This window comes from Peromyscus leucopus, chromosome 22 (genome assembly GCF_004664715.2).
Source record: "Peromyscus leucopus breed LL Stock chromosome 22, UCI_PerLeu_2.1, whole genome shotgun sequence".
Classification (NCBI taxonomy): Eukaryota; Metazoa; Chordata; class Mammalia; order Rodentia; family Cricetidae; genus Peromyscus; species Peromyscus leucopus.
The window spans coordinates 51,813,075-51,837,010 of NC_051081.1; the positions used below are offsets into that span (position 1 = coordinate 51,813,075).

At 46.4% G+C, this 23,936-nt stretch overlaps 1 protein-coding gene across 16 annotated transcripts in view; it reads right to left on the minus strand.

The window, feature by feature from the left end:
• Positions 1-23,936, minus strand: part of Myt1l (myelin transcription factor 1 like) — a 407,242-nt gene that overhangs the window by 356,792 nt on the left and 26,514 nt on the right. For all 16 annotated transcript variants that reach the window (XM_028883146.2, XM_028883147.2, XM_028883137.2 and 13 more), the window contains exon 2: positions 11,823-11,918. The gene's annotated coding sequence lies outside the window, so the exon portion shown is untranslated. The remainder of the gene's footprint in view (positions 1-11,822; positions 11,919-23,936) is intronic.

Consider the following 23,936-nt stretch of genomic DNA (forward strand, 5'->3'; position numbering starts at 1 on the left):
GAATTTTGGCCCCGAGCCCCTTGGAATCCCTAACCCAGTTTGGTCTGACATCACATGCTTCTTCTGTGCCAGTATGAGGTTGCAGATGTTCCTAAGAGTAAGCCTAGCACCCTTGTCCTGTCCATCACACTTCACTCCTGACAGAGTTAGTAACATCTGCCCCTGTACAAGTCTCACCCTTCCTGGTCAGCTAGTTAACATGGAAATGTCAGAGTACATAGGTTCCCGACTGGATGTTTTAGCTCCTTTTTTGGTTCATGAGGCAGCTCTTGTGGTCTGGTCAGGTGGGAAAGGCTTCTTGTGCCTCACAGGTTTGTATCTGTAAGAGTGTGAGAGTGTGTGTGTGTGTTATTGTTTCTTCCCTTACAAACTGACATCGTGCATGTAAACGCATGTCTGTGCATCCTTGCCCTCAATGCACTATGTCTCATGGGAAGTGTTTTGATGTGTAGTGAGCCATCCATAGGCAACTTTTCTTCATTTTGTTTCAACAGTTTACACCAGGTCACAAGTGAACACGGTGCCAAGATTGCAGGGATTTTAAATTAGCATTTTAAGGAAGCCCCAAGTAAAACTGTCGGAGACCCAGACATAGCACACTGAGCATGGTTCCATAGAGCTCTCTCCATCTGCTCATTGTAGTCATCAAAGGCAATTACTGCATGTGTGAGGGAAGGTTCATGCACATGAGCAGTGGCGCCCATGGACAAGCTGAAAAACTCCATCTCCTTCCAATACCAGGAAGTCATTCTTTTATTCAAATGTTACTTGGTTTCAAATATTTTATTAAATTTATATATTGTATGTGTGTGAGAGAGAGACAGAGACAGTCAGACAGAGAAAGAAGAAGAGAGAGGAGGAGAGACAAAGAGAAGGAGAGAGACAGAAAAAAAGAAAAGAGACAGATAAAGAGAGAGGGAGAGAGGATGAAGAGAGACAGACAGACAAAGAGAAAGAGAAAGGGATAGAGACAAAGAGAGGGAGAGAGGCAGAGATGGGAGAGAGAGGAGAGATAGAGATAGAAATAGAGAGAGAGAGAGAGGAGAGAGAGAGAGAGAGAGAGAGAGAGAGAGAGAGAGAGAGAGAGAGAGAGAGAGAGAGAGATTGAGATTGCATGCATACATACCATGGCACACTGTGGAGGTCAGAAGACAACATTTGGAAGTTGGTTCCCTTTTTCACCTTTTCATGGACCCCAAAGACTGAATTTAGGTCGCCAGTGGATAAGTACTATTATCCTGCTGGATCCTAGATTCTTCAAGTCTCAGTTTGTTACCAAGCTGTGTCTGTCTGAACTTCTCCTGGAGAGTTCCAGGAAGCTACATGCTACAATCGGCCTGACCCACACCAGTGAGGTCTTTGGTTCTGTCTTGCCTTCTGGAGTTCATAGCATAAAAAACAAAGCTGGGATTTGAGACTGGAAATTTGCTTCCTCCCAGGTCTAGAGGGTAGAAAGCCAAGATCCAGACATCAGATGATCGGAACCTTGGTGATTGCCATACCTGGCTTGCACACAGCACCTTCCTTGTATCCTTACCTTCAGGGAGAGCCCTGTTGGGTTAGGCTCCATCTCCAGGTTCATTTCCAATGCAGTCATAGTGAAGTATAACAACTTCTACCCAGGAGGCTTTGGGGGCACAATTTAGGCTGCTACCATGGCACTTTTAGCCTCTGGTATGTGTGAATAGCTCTGCCAAAGGTGATGTCAAATTCAAGAGAAATCCTGAGATAGCAAAAAGCTTTTTCTGTGACACATGGGGACACACCGTGTGCGGCAAATTCTGCAAAGTCACGGGTGTGAATGACTTTTCTCCTTGCTGTGACAAAAGGACTTTTAGTCCATCACAGGAGACAGGAAGTAGAGCAAAGTCATAACAGAACCAGGCTTGGCAAGACAAAACCCTCAAGGACGCATCTCCAAGTGACCCACTTCCTCCAGCCAGGCTCTGCCTCCCAGTTTCCACCACTTCTCACTCATTTGCAGGGAGAGTTATCTGACTGATCTCCTAGGGGCCTCTCAATCCAACCAAGGTGGCAGCCAGGAGATACCATCACACCTGACTTGGACAGTTTATGGCTTCACCAATGCCCATGTGCCCCAGAAAAGCTGTAGATATTTAGAGAACCCGCTACCTGAGCTCTCTTTGCAAAGATGTTCCTCTGCTATGACCCTGTTATCCACCTGTCCTGACATGGCCTGACCTCCTCAACCTCTGAGACCCTGGAACCGTTAACAACATGTCCACTTGCTCTGCTGGCTGGCCCACCCTGAAGTGTGGCTGCCTTCTGAGAACACTGTTTATACACCCTTCTTGCTACCTCTGGATTTGGCTGCTGTAACCAAAGTATTAGGCTCTAACTCCCTGGTGCTTCAAGCCAGTAGGCACCCTGTCTCTGTCTCTTGGCTTCCTTGTTTTGGGTTCCTGTGCCCAAGGCTATGAACTGCATCTGTGTCTGGATGTTCTTATACCTGTGTTTCTTCTGTGCCTGGCTCTCCATCTGTCAGCCACATGGCCAAGGTCATAGTTCAAACCTGTCACTACTAGTGACTGTCTGCTTGTCACACAAGTTTAGACACATCATTTCCCTTCAGTCATATTTCTCCCTACATCTCGGCCCTCAGATCTGAACTCCCTTCTCCCCAGGACCCTAGTTCATCTCCTTCACCCTCTGCAAACATATTTGGGAAGGGAAATCTTAATTGAGAAAATGCGTCTGTAAGATTAGCTTATGGACAGTCTATCGGACATGTTCTTGATTAATGACTGAGGTAGGAGGACCAGCCTACTGTGGTACCACCCCTGGAAAGGTGGTTCTGGATGCCATAAGAAAGCAGGCTGAATAGCCATGGAGAGAAAGCCAGGAAGCAGTGTTCCTCCATAGCTTCTACTTCAGTTCTTGCTTTTAAGTTCCTGCTTTGAAACCTTTCCCTGGACTTCTCTTAGTGAAGGGGTATGACCTGAAAGTTTTAAGCTAAAGTAAAACCTTGCTTCCATAAGTTGCTTTTGCTCATGGTGTTTTATCACAGCTATAGAAACTCTGACTAAGACAGACAGGGAAAGCTGTTCCATTCCTTGAGGCCAATCCAGCTACGCTCGTCTCTCATTCAGGCTATTCTTATGGTAGGCCCCACAGTCATCACCGTGGGCAGTGCCAGTTTTGCCCCAGGGACAACCATATCAGGCTGAGCACTCTGTTGGCATCTGATCCTATCTGCATCAATGTTAACAGGATCCCACCCGTGGCCCCTGTCTGATGGTCCTCTATCCATCCCTGCCATCTCGCTGACTCCTTCTCCTAGGTCCAGAGATGGACCCCACCATCTCTGAGAACTCAGCATTGAGCTTTTATTTGGCTGTTCAAAACTCCTAGTCTGTACCACCAGTATTTCCTGAATGTCACGTCTGTGGGTACCACAGCATCCCTGTCAACTGCACTCACCTGGTCTTGCCTTGCTTCACGCGCCTTCTGCAGCTGGTCCTCCTCCAGCTCTCTGCCTCTCTTTTCTTTTTGACTCCTCAACCCCTGGGGCAGCATACCAGACTGCTCTCACCACATCTGTCCCTATCTACTTCTGCCCTTGTCCAGAATCTCACTGTCTCTGTGGCTGTGGTTCTGTCCATCTCCCTCCACTTCTTACTCCACAGATCACTGCAGGCGCTAGGCCTTCCAGGGCCTGGCCTCTCATTGAACAGGAAGGAAGCCATTTTCCTCCCTGCCGTCAGCAACCCACATCCAACCACTTGAGGGCACAGGGGGGAATCTGCTCCAGCTGCTGCTCCTGCTGCACTTTTCATCTCTCTGCAGCTCTCTTCCGCTCTGCTCCTTTGTTTCTGGAACATTACAGATGCAGCCTTGCCTCAGGACCTTTGCCTGGCTTCCTCTCCCACTCGGACTCCCCTTCTCAAATCTCTACAAAGCTGTCTGGGACACCTGGTCATCCCCAGGCCCCCGAGGCTCACTTTTTTATTATCTCCTGGACTCTATCAGGTAGGCTTTTTCCCGGGGCACCGCTCCCACCCGACCTCCACAGCACACTCCCTCTGGCGTACTTCATTCTGCACAGTCTTATCTCATATCGCATGTATTAATTAATGAGTGCACTTGATGTGCCCTCTCAAAAATGCACCTGCTAAAATGTGTTTGCCTTAGAGGCAAGTACTGGGTTCTCTTTTCTCTTCTGTTCTTAGAGCTGGGAGATACAAGCTTTATGATTATTTTTTGAGCAAATGAATAAACAAGACTGATAGTGTTCAGTCATTAAGAAAGGGTTCAATAGTCAGGAAAAACAGGAATTAAAAACAGGCGGTTACTGTTGACAAATAAACTTTGTATACAGGAAGCAAGGCATGACATGGATGGTACAGCTCTGTGGGGTCTTCCAGTCCCTCACATTCCTACAGAATCTAGAGATAGGATTTTGTAGCATTATAAATGTGGGTATGAGCTCCTTGCCTGGACAGCACAGTAGAGCTGGCCCTGTTGACAGAGGCATGGGTGGCCCTGAGGGTGTGAGAGTGGGACACAGGTCACACCTCCCTAGTCTGCCATGTGGTGGTGATGCTGAGGGAAAGGTGTCCTCCCTTGCTGCTGCCACCTGTGGTGAGGGAGGGAGCTGGACTCCCCCCCCCTTACCAGCTGCAGCACTTGGGAAAGTGAACCCTGAACCTCACCTGGGCAGAACAGTAGAGCTGACCGTCTTGACAGAGGTGGGGTTGGGGGGTTGAACTGCCCCCAGAATGTGAGCATGAGAGATCTGGCCCCACCCTTCATCTGCCATATGGTGGTGGGGGTGGGGGAAAGATGTCCCCCCTTCACCCCTCACTGCCTATAGCAGGTGGGAGAGTTGGCCCTGAGGTCCTAAGAGCCGGAGAGCTATCCCTGCCCCTCACCAAACTACAGCACTTGGGAGGGTAAACCCTACCCCTTGCCTGGGCAGCACAGTAGAGTTGCCATGAAGGTATAGGTGTGGGACAGCAGACCCTGAGGATGTGAAAGCAGGAGAATTGCTCCTGCCCCTTGCTCAAGGGCAGTGCTGAAGAGCTCACCCTGGCAGTGAAGACGGGAGAGCTGGCAGACTAACCAATCCTGTAACTATCCAGGCCTAAAAACAGGGTTATAAGTTGGCTCACCCCAACATCACCGCATCTATGATCTGTGGGAACACATGAAGGGGCTAGTCTTGCAGACCCAATGCTGCAGGACCTCCACAACACAGGGAAACAACAGGGTGTCCAAGAGGAATCCTAGTGAGGGCCCAGCATGAATAGTGTAGCAGAAACCAGAGACCTCAAGCCAGACCAATGACTCTTTGCAATGAATACTTGCACATAAAGATATATGGATTAAAAAAAAATGAATGCATGAGAAGGATTGCAATATTCCTCCCACCTAGAAAGTGGTCTCATTAGGATCAGTCCTTTCCCACACAGTGGCACAGAGTACATTCCTAGGAGACAGAAACACCGTGCATCAGTGCTCAGAGCAACACAGGGATGCTCTGGATGCACCTGCCCAGGGCAGTGGCCATAGGAATCTACAGGGTTGCAGAGCAAGCAGCACCCAGCACTAAGACCAGCCTGCGGACAGTTGGAAGATCACTAGGGAGGGAATCTGGGTTATAAGCAGGAAAAACAAACCTGGAGAAGACAATGGTGTCACTGCTCTGTGAGCACCAGGAGATGAGAATTACATAACAAAACTTTCCATCCACCCACTCCTGTGGTTGAAAATCAGAAGTTGTTCTTTCTGGTGGTTTAAATATTTTGCCTCTCATAAAGTTTTTTTTTAATAGAGCTGGCATGATGGCTCAGGGGATAAAGGCACTTACAGCCAAGCCTGACCCTGGGACCCACGTGGTGGAAAGAGACAATTGATTCCTGCAAACTGACCTCTAACCTCCACAGGCATACCATGGTATGCATTTACACACACACACACACACACACACACACACACACACACACAATGTAACAAAAAAAACTTAAATGGTATCAAGACATACTAGAACACTAATCACGTGATTATGGGGTGAGTACAAAGAAGTAGGACTCAAATATAGATCTTTCTCCGTGTAAATGAAAAGGAGACAGGCAAGCCCGAAGTAAGATTAAGAAAGGAAAGGGGGAGGGAGGGAGGGTGAGGAATTGAGAGCAGTCTATTGAATTTTAAGTACTCACATGTCATTGGAATTTATTTGCAATATGAATTCATTTTTCTCCTGAAACCTTAGAACAGGGAAAGGGCCACCCTTAATTATCGTGTGAAAGGTCCTGGTTTCTATTTTCAGACGTGGATGCATTTTGTTCCAGGAGAGTTGGGCTTGATTTTTTTTTTTTTTTTTTGTTTCTAAAGTAATTTCTTTGACTAGGGGGAATAGTCTGAGAAAGGAGGTCTCGTGTAATTAAAGCATGTATTTTTTTTTCTTAAAAAAAGAAACAGTCAACAGTAGCACCACCCGCACAGGTGTACAGACTGGATGGGCTCTAAGGATGCTACTGTGTCTGTCTGTCATACATGTAGATCTTGTTGAAGCCCCCTCTCCTGCAAGCTCTCACATCACTCCTGCACATACCACTGAGAGACGAAACACACAAATGCATGGGAATGCCTCAGAAGAGCTTCCCAGCAAAGGCTGATGAAGCCGGCTATGGCTAGGTCCAGGGGTCACTTCCTGAGACCTTCAGAACCCTTCCTAGGAAACACCTGGCAAGCACAGGGCCAGAAACAGGAACACTGATGGTAACATATGGAGACAGGTATGCTACCCCACTAGAAGAACTACAATTTTGGATAAGAGCTGTGGGAGAGCGTCTCACATAGGACATATGGCTCTGGGAACACATGGGTGTTCAGTGGACTTCGGAGCTCTGCCTTAAAGGATGGCTGAACAGGATATTCAAGGGCAGGTGGTCATACCAATGTGAGTCTGTGCGTTATTACAGACGGGTGCAGATGAGCTGGAGACCAGCCTATACAGTTCATTTGTGGAGCTGGGATGGAAAGACGTTCTACCGTATGCCTGGCTTCAGCATTGTAGTTGCTTCTGCTGATAGTCCATTCACAGGATACCCCAAAGCCCAGCACCCCAGTGAGGGGCTATGTGGACGTAGTTGAGGTGAGAATCTCATAGCTTGGAGAGGGGAAGTAGCTTTCTTGAGGTCATCGTGGGGACCAAGCTACTTTAGCCTACATGGTATTGATAAGAGTCAAACGTCAGACCATCTGGGAGGTCCTCCCCACTCTCCAGGGTCCTCTCTGTTTTCATCTTCACTATAGACACTTTCCACTTCACATGCTTTCCCAATGCCTGTTAGACAAATTTCGGCCAATCTGACACAGACATGCTCCTCGTGACCCCATGTCAGCCCGTCCTTCTGCACTAAGCTTCCCACAACAGCATGTTTCTTTGTAGTTTATTCCCCTTGCTTCCACGCCAAGGGGAGGTCTCAGCTACCGACTCTGCCTGCGCTGCTCCCTCCCAGCATCTCGCCCTTCAAATCCATGCTTCGTGACCCCGCCCCGACTGACTGCCCTGCCTATTCTCGGCCGTGTCAGGTTGTGCTTGACCCACGGACTGTGTTTCCTGTTCAGAGGGGCTTCCCACACCACAGCACACCGTGGACACTTAGCGCGAGTGCATTGGCACCATTAGGGGGCTGCAGTCTCACAGGAGTCAAAGCAATGACTGTTCCTGTTCGCCAGGGTCTGTCTATAGCCATTGTCCGTAAGGCACGGAGAACACAGGGCGCGCGACTTGCCTCCACACACCTCCTCTGAGAGCACCTGCCCAGCACATCTGTCATGCATTTCCCACACAACACAGCGGCAGTGGAGTGAGGTCCAGGTTGCCGGTGCCGCGTGAGGTTCCTTGTTGTTCCTATCAGAATCTTTCAGCTGCCGTGACACAGATAAGGCAGCGTTTGAATTTTACAGATATGGCAGCTACTAATTAATAAAGTCTTTTTTACAACGACAGGGAGATGCTTTGACGAATGCAAGAATGGGAGCTCTGGCAGACAATCAAGTCAGGGTACAGACACCGCTGTCTGTTAATGTCTACCTCTCCCTGGTCACCTGGTCATGACAGTGGTCCTTGTGCCTCTAGGACTGCTGTATCCTAACCAAGTTAGCATTAGCTGCTGACCCGAGAACCAGAACTTTGGGGAGACTGGATTGCATCTCCACACTCACTCAGCACGGATTGAGAGTTGGTCCCTCTCCCCCTCTGCATATAGAGATATGGCTTCTGGTTTATATGCTGGCCTTATTCTCCCTCCCTCCCTCCACCTGGCTGCTTCTTTCTCATTTCAAGATACAAAGCTTGTTTAACCAACATCCTTCAGGAAGCCCCCCACCCCACCCTGGACTGTCCATCAAGATCCACATGCCCATCTCTCCAGAATGCCAGGGCTTAGCTAAGCGCATGGTGTTCACTATCGGTGTTTGTCTTTATCTCATATGCTAAATTCTGATTCATTTGCCAGTATCCTTAATCTCTACCCATCCATTCGCCTCTACACCTGATAAGGAATTCAACAAAGCGGTTCTCAAAGGTAAACCTGGGAAAATTGTTTTGTTTTGTTGTTTGTTTGTCTGTTTTCTGCAGCAGAAAGGGTAGCAGCTTCATGGGCTGTAAAAGTGACCTCGCATCTGCAAGGGAGAAGAGCCAGAAACACTCAAATAAGACAGGAGTGGAGGGCAGTAAGAGCTGCCCCTTGCTGCCTTTCAAACCTGCACTTTGCTGGTCAGTGAAGAGGATGTTCATTTCTTGGGGGCTGTCATTGGTAAATTCCAAACTCTGGCTCCATTCACAGAATAGCTAAGAGTTTAAATAGTGTGTAAAAGACTAATACTACTACTACTAATAATAATAACAAAGAATGGTCATGTTACTTCCCTTCTTGGATTATAAAAGGGTTAAGAAGGAGTCCACAGCATAATCATAAAAAAGTAGAGTTGTGCACTCTTTGTAAGAAGAAGTTAAGTTGTAAAATAAAAATTAGAGATAGTTAAGTGTTTAAGAAAAAAAGTAGTGCTGTGGCTGATCATTCAATCCAAACATCATGGTTTGGAGAGAAAAATTCCTAATTTATACTCACTAAGTTATTTTAAAAATACTAAATAGAAAAATATTATTTCAAAATACCACTAGAAGTCTATCCAACATCACACATGGCAACACGTCCTTTACTAGTTTAACTCTTCATTTGGCTTTAAAATGTAAAATTGATCAGTCTAAAAGAGAGAAAGTGAACACACAAGTCCCATCTATATCAGAAGCAAGATAGCAGCCACATATAGTTCATCTGTGGCCTGTATGTAATGTGGTCCTGCAGTGTGTATACACAACAACTCCTGGGTGCTCCATACAACCTTGTGGTACCCAGATTCATTTCATGGATGGGAAACTGAGTCTCAGAGAGGACACTGATCCCAGATTTTCCAATATAGAAAACCAGGTTCTTCTGCATCAGCCCGGTGTCAACAGATATCTGTTATTGTCATGTGATTTCTCATTCACTGAAATATTTTCATATGAACAAACATTTATAGACGGAAAAACAATACACTCCACAAACTTCTTGGCTAGTTCCAGTGCTGTCAGCTGGTTAATGCCACATGTATCTATAAATGATTACCGAACCACATCTACATGGAAGTAAATTCCAGAAATCATACCACTGTATCCTGAAATGTTGCAACAGAAACTCCAAGCATGTAGACTTTGTCCTTCAACACAAGCATGGTGAGTGCTATGAACAGTCCCCTGAAATCTACACCATGATTCTGTAATATAGTGAAGATATCTTAAATAGTTGATGCTTTAAGTTTAAGGATAAATATAATGTACTAACCTAATGTTTTCCTGGCTGTATTTTAGTATATGTGTTTCCTATAAAGGAAAACAAGGAGGCAGTAGGAAGTTAAAGACGACATGTCCTTTTAAGCACAGGGTCAAAGACAGATAGGACACCAGGCAGCTGCTTCCGGAAGCCAGCAGATCTTCCCCCTTTCTAAAAATCGGGCCTTCATCACAGACCCCTTCATCACATCCCCTGTAATGTCCATAAGGACTGCTTCTTACCTAGCTCTGAAGCATTCCTAGGGGTATCTGTATCCCTCTGCCTGTCCCAAGTCTATGTCCCTGTGACAGGCATCAGGGGAATCACCGGGCCATGTCATCTCATCCTTACTTCAAGCCACAGTGGCACATGAACATCTAGCGTCAACCCTCTTAGCCATTTGTTTTAGTTGGTTCTTTAGCAACCACGATGCTGTAGGACTTCTGCAGGCTCTGGTAGAGACACTTGAGCCCCTTGTTTCACGATCTGAAGTTCATGATAGCATTTACTTTGCCAGTATTTCAAGGCTGCTCCTGAATGTGACTATGGCCCAGAGTGTCCAGGGAAATACCTATTCATATGTGCAGAGCAATGTCACGATTCTATTACTGAACATGAGCAAACAGAAAAAGGAAGAGGAGTACATGGGCATCTGAGAAGGAAGGATTTACTATATGAACAGTGAAGGGAATAAATAGCCAATATTTTTGCCTTGTTTTGTTTGAGAAAGGATCACAGAGCAAAACTTTATGGAGTCTCAGGATGGATATCATGTACCATGGAAAAAATGATGCTTTCAGATATGGATGTATTAATACAGAAAGAGGTGGAAAATAAAGAAGAAAATGTATAGAATGACATAGCTGATTTAAAATTATACATGTAATCACAAGGAATTCTAAACCAGTATTAATGGTAATTATAACTGAACTGAGTTTCTCAGTGCTTTTTTATTTAAATCATTTTAAATATCTAATTTTTCTGTAGTGTGTATATACTAACCATATAAGGAAAACCGATTTTTAAAGGACTCTGTCTCTCTAGCCATTTGGTATCAGTGTAAATGGCAGCATTCAAGGACAACTGTGGATGAGAAAGGTCTCCAAAGCAAGGGAAAGTGATGACATTACTCTCTTAACAAGTATGATTTTTGAAAGATTAAAAATTCTATAGTAAATAGAAAGCGCTAAGCCTGAGAGATTGAAGGATTTCTTCCTTTCTCACAGCCTTCATGAGAAGTGAATTAGTCTTACTGAGATGAATAGTGCTGTTCAGTCTCACCCATGCAGGCTTTGTGAAGAAGGCAGAACCCCAGAGGCCTCGGGTATCCACCACAGTGTCATGATGGGTGGGCAGGGCAATAGGAGAACTTCACATGCCTCCTGATTGTTGCCAAGCAATCAGCATGCTCCCATCTGAAGCTGGATCAAGTCAGACACATGACTGCCAAAGATATAACCTTGTGGAAACAGGGTGCCGTGGGACCAAACAGCTGTGGGTGTAGCTGGATGCAGTGAACTTGGTGTCTGGAGAGGGTATTGATCAGGTTTCTGCCCCGGCAGGACAGACACTTGAGTTGAGGCACAATTGAAGAATGGGAGAAGCTCTAAGTTAGAAGACCCAGTATACTTGTAAAGCACCAAGAGGAGAAAATCCAACTACTATGTAAAACATAGATTTACTTCATGGACAACATTCTTTCCTGGATTTGGCTTATTTCTGAAATATTTGGGATACAGACAATGCTTTTATCATTGTAAATAGATAAGAAAAAGTCAAACATGTGAATTCAAGAAGTGTGTTTAGTTGACTAAACATTGGCATCAGCATCTAAGCATTAAGCACAAAGACCAGTGTGAAGGAAGCCGACTCAACTGGCCTCATCTGAGCATGGCCACGGCTGTACCCCACGTTCTGCAGGTAGCACCTCCTAGCGCCTTCCTAATGAAACACAAATTTCTATCAGAATGAACTTACCACGCTCTGTGATTCCTCAGTTGTCAACACGGGCAGGGCAGAGCCCAGCTGAGAACTGCACACACCTGGACCTCAGCTGCAGCCTCTGTGTGACCCCTGCACAGGAGAGAAGAACAGAACATGGTTACTGGAAGTCTTGTCTAAGATTCACTGAGCAAGTCCAGCTTCCTGGCAGCTTAGTCTATCTCGGTAAGTAAGTGGAGACTCTGCACCAGGGCTGCCTGCCACAGCTCATCCAAGGCACAGTCCCAGTGACAGGCTCTCCAGCTCCATTGGCTGCAGATGTGGTGCTTCTAAACATAAAGGCAATTCTCTGCTAAAATGAAAGAGCCCAGGTCAGGCCTGGGGTCTCTGGTCTCCTTGTGAGGCCACCAACAAAGGGACAGGAGTCGGAGGCTCAGCTCCCAGGGCTAGCCACGGGTGGTCACATCAAGACAAGAGCTGCACCTGCTGGAGGGAAGAGGGGCCAGGGTCCTGCAATCAGCTTGTGTCTCTAAGGCCATGCCAGGACCGTCTCTTTGAAAAGAATAACAGACAACTGCATAAAACAAAAGCAAAGAACCTGGGAGGAGCGAGGAAGTTTCCACTCTGTCTTGTGTTCTAGGCTCACATGAAACACTGAACTATGTGAAGAAAGGACACTCCCTGTGGAACATTAATTCAGCTTTTTCCAACCATTAGCCAGTCATTCCAAATTTAGTTACTCCATGGGAGGAAAAAGAAACATAATATTTTTCTGTATTTCCAACTTTGTGCACAATCCTTACATACACCATCATGCCCTATATTCTGAGTTTGTGTGCACATACATGTGCTTGCATATATGTGTGTGTGTGTGTGTGTGTCTGTGTGTTTGTATATTCTCACACACGTGTGTATGTGTGTGAATGCAAGGCCATTGTCCATCTTCAGACACTTGTCCACCTTATTTTTTGAGACAAGGTTTCTCACTGAACCAGGAATGTGCCGAGTAGGCTATGCTGGCCGGTCAGAGTAGCCCCAAGTATCATCTTGTCTCTGCCTACCTTGGGCTATGATTTCTAGCTTGCAGCAACATGCCTAGCTCTTTTATACGGCTTCTGGGGAATCAAACTCAGGTCCTCATGTCTGTGCGGCAAGCACTTTACCAACGGCTCCATCTTCACAGTCAACGGCATGCCCCCCCACCCCCCGTTATCAGCCTAACAGTGGTACCCCAAAGTCACGCTGTTCTGAGGACATCAACTTCATAAACTGTTCCTCACTCCTTTGTCAGATACAGTTGCTCATGTGTTTGCTCCTTTCTCTCTCTTTTCTTTTTTTCCTGAAACACCATTTAACTGTTCCTTTTATGCTTGGATGACTCAAAGCAGTAAAGCCCTTTCCTGCCAAGCCTGAAGACCTGACCTCAATTTTTACCCCCAGAACTCTCTCACATGGTGGGAAAAAGGAACCAACTCCCACTAATGATCCTCCGGCCTCACACCAGTGCCATCCCAGGTGTGTCTCAAGGCACCCCAAGATAAATGAACAAATGTATGTAATAAAACAACTTCACGTAGCTGTGAAGAATGCACGGCATTTCAGATATTGAAAATACTGACTAAACCCCATGACTGAGTCAAGTGTGGTGTGCTCTGCAGTTGACACTGAGTGTCAGGAGCATCCCAGTACACAGTGCGTGTGCAAGAGTGTGAGAGAGAATGTGGTGCGCGTGAGTATGCAGAGAGTGTGGTGCCTTGATGATGATGATGATGAATTCAAGAAACCCCAGGGAATGGGGGCCAGTCTCAGTCTTTCTTAAAAACAAGCCTAAAGTTACAGATATTTAGCTAAGATGGAGAATGTACTATGTAAAAGCACAAGGCAACACTGACATTTGTGGTACACACGGGGGAAAAAGAGGGAAATGGAGTGTGAGCGTTAGCAGTAACTCCGCAAACTTGCTTTGGTCTCCCCCGAGTATATCCATAGTCTGGATGAACAGTACTTAGTTCAAACTGCCTTTAAATAGACACGGTTGTGCTCACCTGTATGGGTCTCATCCCTCCTAAACAGAGCACAGCTGCAGCGTTTCCTCACCACCTTCAACCTCTTCACCACAGAATTTCTTTTTCTGACTGGCCAGGACATACTTCTACAGAACCAGAAGGTCCACTCAGTGGCCAGAGATCAGAAATAGAGAGTATGTGCAAGTCTGGCCAGGTGTCATGTTCCTGAGTCCTCACAGCAAGGTAGGGGTACCAACATGCCAACCCTGCAGATGACCTGAGACCCTGAGGAACTGGCTTAGCTTGTCGGTGCAAACGCTGGGTTTGAATCCTGATGGTTTGACTTCTGAGTACGGCGTCTTTACCACCCCCACACCTAACCCACTACACCACCCATCAGAGAAATCTTGGAAAGAACTGAGCAAAGCGTGCTTAGTTGTTTGGGCACCCAGAGTCATGCTGATGCAGAGTACACTGAAGAGAAAGAATGCCCAAGACCCCACTCCCCACCTTCAGATTATCTGAAGCCACCGTATCATTTTAATAGGCTGGGTGATTGTTATAGGAAGCCTAGTTTCATCTTGTTTTTGTTACTGTCAGTACCTACTGGTGCTTGTAACAGCACATATGGACTCCTACAGCGCCCTTCGTTTCCACTGAACCTTGCTGCTCTGAAGGCTCATTAAAAAGGTTCATGTTACACACAGTGAGCTGGATTCAGAGTCCCACAGAGCCACACCTAGATGCTCTGACTGAAGACATCCTTGTTCATCCGTGATGCAAGCCCCTCTAGCCAGGCCCAGCAGCATGGAGTGTATATCCCTCTTAAAGTTGATAGCTTCTTCATTAACAATTAAACCATGTCGTTTTTTTTTTCTCCTAGAAAATCACACTTTTATGAACGTCCACCCTTTGACATAAGCTACTGTCTTGTTTACTAATTTGGTTTTCCTGTAGTGTTCTCTGACCCAAGAATCTTGGTCCCCAAAGGAGGTCAGAAAGTGACTGTGGCCCCTGGCATGGGGTTTGGCAGGCAGCCATAGTATATCCAACTCAGGCTGGCACATCGGGTCCTGCCTCTGCATCTGACGCTGGAAGCTTGTTCTTTGCAAACTTGTTTATCTTTTCATATTTCCCCTGCTATTACACCATCTTCCTTCACATTTCAAATATGGTGGTTTGGTCGTGGCTCATACAACTTTTTTAAATGCCATATATTTACTGATTTTTTTTTTACTTCTTTCTGGCTAGTTTTATAGTGGTGAGCCAGTTTCACACACATCTATGGAAAATCTGGGCTTTGCGAAGTCAATACAAAATATCTGCCAATATATGAACACAGAGCAGCGGCCAATGGCAACACCATAAAGCCTCGCCGACTGGTTCCACCTGTGGACTTCAGCAGCCATCCCTCTGCAAGACGATCTGCTGATGCCACCCAGAGAATAAAAGCAGCCAAACAAGATGACCCCAGACCCCTTCTAGATGAGGAGGGTGTCGGTATGATATTTTGCAGCATTTGATCTTGGGTGGCTGTGTGACTCTCTTAGTATTGTCTAAGGACATGAAAAGGGGAATTCTTTCAATGTAGATCCAGTTTATGAGTTTATAGAGCCAGAAGCCTCAGCTCCAGTCCTCCTCACCTGCACCAGGCCTTAAGTGAATGCCACTTCAACCTACTCTAAGGGCAGATGGTGCTGGGAGGTCATTTGTTCCCTGGAGAAGACATTCCTCAGATGGATTCGAGACCCCATAGGAGTCAGGATTCATGTGCTGACACCTTTCAAGTGGCCTGGACAATTTGTCATCACCACAAGCCAGGCACACAGTCACAAGTGACAGTATGTGACCTCAGTGTATAGGGGTAAATCAGGAATTTCTGATCAATATGCAGTCTTAGGCAGCTTTTAGATGAACCACGTATCTACCTGAGTGCTTGAGATCACAGTGAATGGTGGACAGAACACAAATGTTTTGAGGATCGCATGGGCAGAGCGGCCCTGACAAGCTCTGCTTTTGTTGATAAAATGTTTCTTTGTGCATTGGAATGGGCAACCTTTCTGCCCTACCGCAAACAAGGGCTGCATTTGAGGACAACAGCAAGAAACAGTTGTGCTGATTTGGTTTGTGAGACTTAAGGATATAATTTCAAAGAAACACAACAAGATGTGAGGTAAAGAGACCAGTGAAGTGAATCATTCAAGCCAAACTCCTCACCATTATGTACACCAACACCAAACAGAGGAAAAGCTCCTATTTGTGCACACATGCGTACACACACACACACACACACACACACACACACACACACACACAGTGTGGGGGCAGACAATGCTGAGACTTGGTATATCACAGTCACCTGGGGATCCATTAAACTACCCAATAACCAATTTCAGGCATCTGATTTGACTGGGCAGATATGCTTTAACCTTCCAAGAGGACTGAGGAGATGATTCAGTTGGTCAAGTGTTTGGCACACAAGTGGGAAGACTTGAGTTCAGACCCTCAACAGAGACATAAAAACTTGGGTTTGGCAGTAAACACCTGTAATATCAGCACCTGGGAGGCAGAGACTGGCCAGCCAGCCCAGGGGTGATAAGTGATCTCTAGTAAGTGATCTTTAGGTTGAGTGAGAGATGATGTCTCAAAATATCAGGTGGAGAGAGACTGAGGACACCAGATGCCCATCTCTGGCTTCCATGTGCACAGTGTACAGTACACACACACACACACACACACACACACACACACACACACACCACTTGGCTCATGCACACATGTGTTCGCACAAGCTCCCCAGGTTGTCCCAGGGTCACTGTTCTGCAGCTTTCACCGAGAGAGCTCTGTAACAAGCAGAGTGTCCTCCACCACAAGAAAAAAGGTAAACCCAAGGACAGACACACTCTGTGCCCCACATCTGGGATGCTGTGGTACCACTGCAAACCTTCAGGAGACCTCTCAGTGACACTTCAACTGACTCACGGTAGAACTCAAAGAAGCAAAATTCAGAGCATGCACAAGACATCAAAACAAACCAAGAAACACTGTAGCCTAGGCTGGCCTTGAACTCACGGCAAGGCAACTCTCCTGGCTCAGCCTCACAGTTGTCGGATTGCAGGGATGAGGCACCACACCTGGCTGTCCTTGGATTTTATTCACAAAGCTATAGAAGAACTCTTTCTCCTGGATACCACACCAGTGTTTTTTTGTTTTGTTTTGTTTTGTTTTTTAGCTTAAATCCCTTTATGATATAAAATAGTGTGCCCTGGGCTCAGGACAGTGAGATGCTAAAACCATGATTGCACATTCAGTGATAAAGTTGTAAATCTCCATGCCCACCATTCCAAAGGACTTAAGCCAGCACCAGCTTGTTCTTGCAAAGAGTCAGAGTAGGTGATGCTAGTTGCTGAGAGGTGAGCGCTCAGCCCAGAAGGTGGGAGACTTCGTCCTAAAGAAGCTCACCGCTGACACCAGAATGCAAACCAAAGGGTGGTATTATCTGCTAATGTATTGAATGGGAGAAAGCCCTTCTCTTTGGATGAGAGAAGTCTGTGTGGCTGAATGAGTGTGTGTGTGTGCTGCTATGGAAAGTTTTGGCTGCAGGTTACCAGCAGAACCAGGTGGATGGTTTCTGCCCAGGGATGCACCCACACTATCTTTTTTTTTTTTTTTTTTTTTTTTTTTTTTGTGGTCCTGGTGTCAACTCCTGCCTAGGAGCAGTGGCCTGCACCCCAGGTATCCAAAAATCATTCTCATCATCACAATAAGGAATTGTCTGCATTTGGGGAGCACCTCCCAAAATGTGTAAAACTGCAGACTTAATGCCCAGCACCCAAGCAAGCCCGAGTCCTTTGTGCGGGTGGTGCCAGGTGCTGTATGTGGAGGAGTGAGAGGCCTGTCTTGTTGACCTGGCCCATCCTGCCCTACTGCCTTGCTCTCTGCTTCCCCCTGTCGGGGAAGAGTGAGAAGTAGGGGGCTGAGTAGAAAGCAAGCAAGGAGCCAGTGTGTCCAGACAAGTGAAGGCTCTGCTGCTGACCTCCGGCAGGAAATCCCTGCAGAGTGGTGTGGGGAAGGGGCTTGCAGCTGAAGGCACTACCTTACAAAGCTTTGTGCGCAATTACGCCCCAGAAGAACACGCTTACATTAATAATGAAAGTATAAAGTATTCCTGCATTCCAATAACCACAAAATCTGTTTTCAGCCTGACATGGCAGCTCACACCTGTCATCCAAGCACTTGAGAGACCAATGTGGATGTAAGAGAAGAGAGGGGAAGGAACCAGGGTATGTCATTGTTACTGAATCTTGTTCTCCATGAGAACATTTGCAAAGCCTGCTCTCAGGAAAACCTTAAGGCTGCCTGGGGGTCGGGGGGGAACCAAGACCCCAGGAGCCAGATTCACAGCTGAGAAGTAACCCAGAAACAGTGGGTGCAAAGGATACAAGCCCTGCTCAGTGGTGCAGCTACAGAACTGTGGCTGAGATTAGATGCAATAGGCCTTGCCCCATGCTTTCTGTGGCAGCTGTGGCATCTCTTGATCCGAAGGGGGTAAGAAGAAAAATAAGGACAAGGGGCCAAAACAATACCCATGTGTGTTTTTAGGGGTTGCTCACCAAGAGATCTCAGAAAAGAAAGGGAGTTAAAGACTTCAGAGCAGTGCCCCTGGAGCCCGGCTGTCAGAGAAATGAGCTTTCACTTCTGACATGCCCACGGATTCTAAGCGATGACACGCACTGTCATTCCAATATGCAGAAATGAGAGGGCCAAGAGAGCTGGATATAAGCATTGCTACCTTCACATGGCTCAGGCTTCTTAGACAAAGGACGGAGTTAAAGGCATGCAGGCACAAAGCGCACCAATATTGAGAAGATGCTTTTATTTTTTTCATCTGTGGCAGAGCCCGCCTCAACCCTGAGGCTAACCCAACCCTCTTGAGAGTCCATGGATGCCCCTGTACTCAGCCTGGGGGCAGGCAAGAAGACCAGCCCACAGGTGCCCAACTGGCCACAATGCCTCCTCCTGGCTCACCTTATGTCAGACAATTTCTTTTGTCTTTTAATGCATAAACTCAGAGGGGAAAGTATAAGACAAGGTTATTAGATGGAACTTAAGCTTCTTATGGTTTGAGTCTAAGAATCACAGCATGCTGAGGTCATTTCTACACAGAGATGTCAGCCTTGGGAGCTGAGGACTACCCATCATCTCTGCCGGGAATCAGTTCTTCAAAGAGCACGAGATAAACATAGGTGGAGAAAGAGGGGAAGGGAGGAAACCAAGCTTCATTCTGTTGGGCATCTGCATTTCCAGTGTAAAATATACAATCAGCGTCACTCTCAGGCCAGGATGGGTGAGGAGACTGGGAACTCTCCCAGAGACAGAAGAGACATACTGGGACCACAGATGCGAAAACAAGACAGCTGCTGTTCTGGCCACGTGACTCTGCCTCTGAAGTCCGTCATTATCCAAGCATGTCCAGGGATTACATGAACTCCTATCATGGTCTCAAACTCACTCAGGCACCAGTAACAGCCCGGTTGTCCTTGTTGAATATTTTAGACAGGTTTCAATTTAGAAATAATGGGGGAAGCCAGTTGGCAAGAAGCAAGAGCCTCTGAATTTTGACTGGAGCAAAATAAACTTCATCCAGAAGTCTAACTTGATACCATGCTTCCTTCATCAGTTCAGCTGTGGGCAGGAAGCCTCCTTGCAAACCTCAGCTCAAGACAGTAAACCAGGGATAGAGAAGAGGAAAGGGAAGGAGACAATCTTCCAAACAGGACTATCTCTGTGTTACAAATGAGAACAAAACTGGCTTAAATATGCTTTCATATTTTATCACCATATCTCTTCTTATCAGCAAGGGTGACAACATCCAAGTCACAAGGAAACATGAACAGAGGTATAATGATGCTGCCAGGCCTTAGGGCATCATTTGCCTTGTAAACAAGTCAGTTGCAAAGTCCTTGTTGAAAACCTTAGCATACGCACACATAGTATTATGCTGGATATCATGGGACCTATGGTATCATCATATCACATCAACCATATCATATCATATCATATCATATCATATCATATCATATCATATCATATCATATATCTCAGCCCTGAAGAAGCAAACTTTACAAATAGAGAAGCAATCTATGAAGGCACTAGAACTTAATAGGGTACAATGGGAGCAATACCCTCCCCTGGGCATGGCCTCCTGATGCAGCACCAAGTGAAGGCCTGGTACCTCTTCATTCATCAGAATATCTGAGGCTCTGAGGTAGCCACAGATGAGCTCAGGAAGAGAAGGGCTAGGTAGGGCTGGGCAGGAACAGTGCTCTCAGGTGAGAGAAGAAAAGCATGCCTTAGACAGCAGGCTTTGGTTCATACTGCAGGAGCAATGGCGGCATACCAAGAATCCCAAGGCACTCTGGGAAATGCATTTTTGTTTGTTTGGTTTTTCGAGACAGGGTTTCTTTGTATAGCCCTGGCTGCCCTGGAACTCGCTCTGTAGACCAGGCTGACCTCTAAATCAGAGATCTGCTTCCCTCTGCCTCCGGAGTACTGAGATTAAAGGCATGCACCACCACCACTGGGCCGGGAACTGCATTTTGTAACTTGATAAGTTGCATGCTGTGAGACAACCAAGCTAGATGATGTCTTTCATCATTAGCTCTTGGCGCATCCTATTTAGCATCAAGGGGGAAGGAAACCATCCTCTAATGAAGAGAGAGGGGAAGCACAAAAAGACTCTGTCCCATTAGCTATTTTATTGTCAAAGGGTGGAAACTCAAATACCCTGAGCCAAGATATTTAGGAACTGAGCAAGGTGTGCAAAAATCCAACAGGAAACAGAAAATGCAGTCAAGATTGTTCCTGCTTTGGAGGCCTACAGCTAAGTCACAGCCAGGGGGCACCCCGAGTGGTCAGGGTCTGGAGGCTCCACTGTCCAGACTTCTGGAGCACAGGGGACCTGACATCCTGGGAGTACCCACTCAAATGGGGGAAACTCGTCCCCTGCTCATTGGTCCCACTCTGAGGGTTTTAGATTCATTTTAAAAGAAGGAATGGAATTCATGTTAACAGCTATTTCCATTTTGAGGCTCTCCCACCCCCTTTTTCCCCCAAGAAATTAAAAAGAAATATCTTTGTGATTGGTATTAAGATGTTTGTCTTCAATGGGTTGTACGTGTTTTCCTCTTTCAAGAAGCCTGTCTGGCTAATGTCATGAGCTCATCAGGAAAGGGGGATGCAGAGTAAGAGTGAGGAGCTTTGCTTGATGTAGTCACTGATCAGGTCTTGGGTACCAGAGACACAAGGAGGCACATTGCTTGTGTTGCTGCTGCTGCCTATGGTGCTGTGGATATCCTGGGGAGCTCCTTCAGTGGAACACAGCTTGTGGCTGCTTTGTTCAGAGGAAACTCCACACTCAGCAGCATTAGAGAGGTTTTGCCTCTCTACTGGTGGGTTGGGCAATGCCAGAGTATCCTCATACCCGACCCGGTGTGGGCAGGAACATCAACAGCCCAGTGGCATCTCAGGGGAAAGGCAATATACCTATCAACTTAGTCAGAGGCGGTACCCAGAGTGGGGACCCTGGATACCCCTTCACATGTGCTCCAAGGTAAGACACTCCCAGGTACCAAGTGGGGAGCTGGGCTGCACTCAGGACACTGACCCCACTGCCATAGTCACCATGGTAATCTCGTACACTCAGTGCCTTCTGCAGACAACCAAAGCATCTGAACTAATTTCCTCCAGACAGGTTTTCAAACCCCTAACCTTCAGCACAGGCATTCCCTCCACCAAGTCAGCAGCTGCACAGCACTCAGAACGCTCCGATGCCTCAGCTCCAGAAGGTTCCAGGGATTGCTCAAGGAAGAACAAATGTGTTGTCTTGCGTAGCAGGAACTACCGCCCCCTTCCTCCTTCCTGCTAGCATATGAGTGGTTTCCCAGGAGGGAGGGAGAGCGGCTAAAAAGAATGTGGCTGTCTTTAGGAGGCTTCTAAGCAAAGAAAAGGATTGCTGGGTTTGGGGAAAGCATAACATCTCAGGGCTCCCTCCTCATCACCAGAGTGGTGCTTACAAAGCATTTGTGTGTCCTTCCTTCCTCCTCCTGTCCACCTCAATCCCAATGCCTACACCACTCCGGGGATAAGATGTGAGAAGAAAGTGAACTAGAGCTGTTGGGGCTAACTCCACAGGGAAGCACAGAGCAGCAAAGACCCACAGGCTGTCCTTAACAGGCTCCCAAGTATTCATCCTAACCACCAAGCCTACGGACTGAATACAAGTGAGGTCACAATTTGGGTCACAACAAAACCAGAGACACCATTTCCCAAGCAATGGTGCACGCACAACTTTTCAGTAACCACCTGCTAAGTCAATGAAATGAGAGGAACCAGGACAGACTTTGAATCCACAGCTAAAGGTATCCCTCCTCTAGAAATAGTGACATGAGAGTGCACGAACAATGAAAACCTAGGCGATAAACAACTCCATGCAAAATCATTTCATAAAGCCCAAGTAGCTGTAGTCGTCTGGCACACATCTATTAGAATAATCTTTGAGAACAAGGCATGCTTCCATTTAAGAACTGCCTTTGTCAGCTGCCGTAGAGGAGAAGGTTATGATGGTATGAGGCTTTATAAGCTTTTATAACAAAGTAAATTCTCAAGGAAATAAATCAGATTCTGTATTTTAAAAAGAAACACCTTACATCCTGTGATGGCCTTAATTCTGGGATAACACAAGAAGGGGACCATGTCCAAGGAAGCAAAAGTGTAGGGGAGGCTTTCCTACACCAGCCTCACCATTATGAAACCTAAACATAGATTTTCATAGGACACGGAGTTTCTCAGCACCTGCAACAGATTTGGGGCAGTCACCATCTCACTCAGGCATCAGTTATCCCGTGTCCACTGCAAAGGGCCATGGCCTGTTCAGGAGCAGTGCGTTCTTCCCCACAGGGGCACCAAGAATTTTACTGAGGTAAAACAGCCACTGACTGTGGGAAGTCCTGGCACTGCTTGGCACAGACGTGCCCACAGTCTCCCCAAATCATGCCTCTGCTCAGTGATTCACAAAGGGTTCCTGTGGGCGGGTCCCTGTGGGAGCAAGCCTTGAGCTCAGCTGCAGCTATTGGAGAGGGAGGCCTCACCTGTGATTGGCAAGTGAACATGTCATAGGCAGGATCTCGAGCCTCTGTGAGCACAGAGGGTGTGGTGCACTGGGTCTGTGTGGGGAGTGAGGTCTGCTGTTTCACTGCGGTGCCCAGACTCAGAACAGAGCCTTCATGCCCTCTGCACGCCCCCTTCCCATACTCACTAACCAACGCGCTATTTGGGCTTCCGTCAAGTGAGGCAACAACCATCAGTGAAGTTGGAAGTTCAAAAATCTCAAGTTGCTAATCATCTAGTTTTCCTCAGCTTTATTTAGAAATGATCAACATATCCCTTAGAACTGACTGACAGTAGGAGATTCCTGAACACGGAAGCTATAGGATATTTCCTTTCCAGGTGATTAAAAAAAAACAAAAACAAAAACAAAAACAAAAACATCCAACCCCAATCACAACCCAATGTCATTACAATCTTTGCTTGTCAGATTCCTATGTTTTGGCTCTATATTTTTTTTCATTTTATTTTTTATATATTTTATTTTAATATACTAAATATATATTATGTACTATATATTTTATATTATATTTTCACTATATTTTTTGTCCTTTTAATTAACTTTAGAGAAAAGTAGGGGTGGGTTGGGGTAATGTTCTTTGGTACAGCAATGCCTTTGGCATGATTCCCAAGTTGTTTAACCTGGCCTGAAGTCAGTTTACCATTAGGAAGTGAGATGCCAAGACAGGCAGCATGCAGTTAGATCAGGGAACACAGCAAAACAAGATTTGCACAAATCAGAAATTCAAAATGCTTATATGGAAGTGTTTGTCCTCTGTGTAACAACTACTTAGAAGTTATGGAAAGTCAAAGCATTTGTTCTAACCTGGAGATGCTCAAATATGTGTCTACAAGGCATGTGGAAGTGTGGACCATGTTTTGTTTCTTGAACAGTTACTGGACCTCAGAGGAGGAGTGTTATTCTTAACAGCTAATTCTCAGGCTTGTATAATCAATTTTAGGTAATATGAAATTGTCC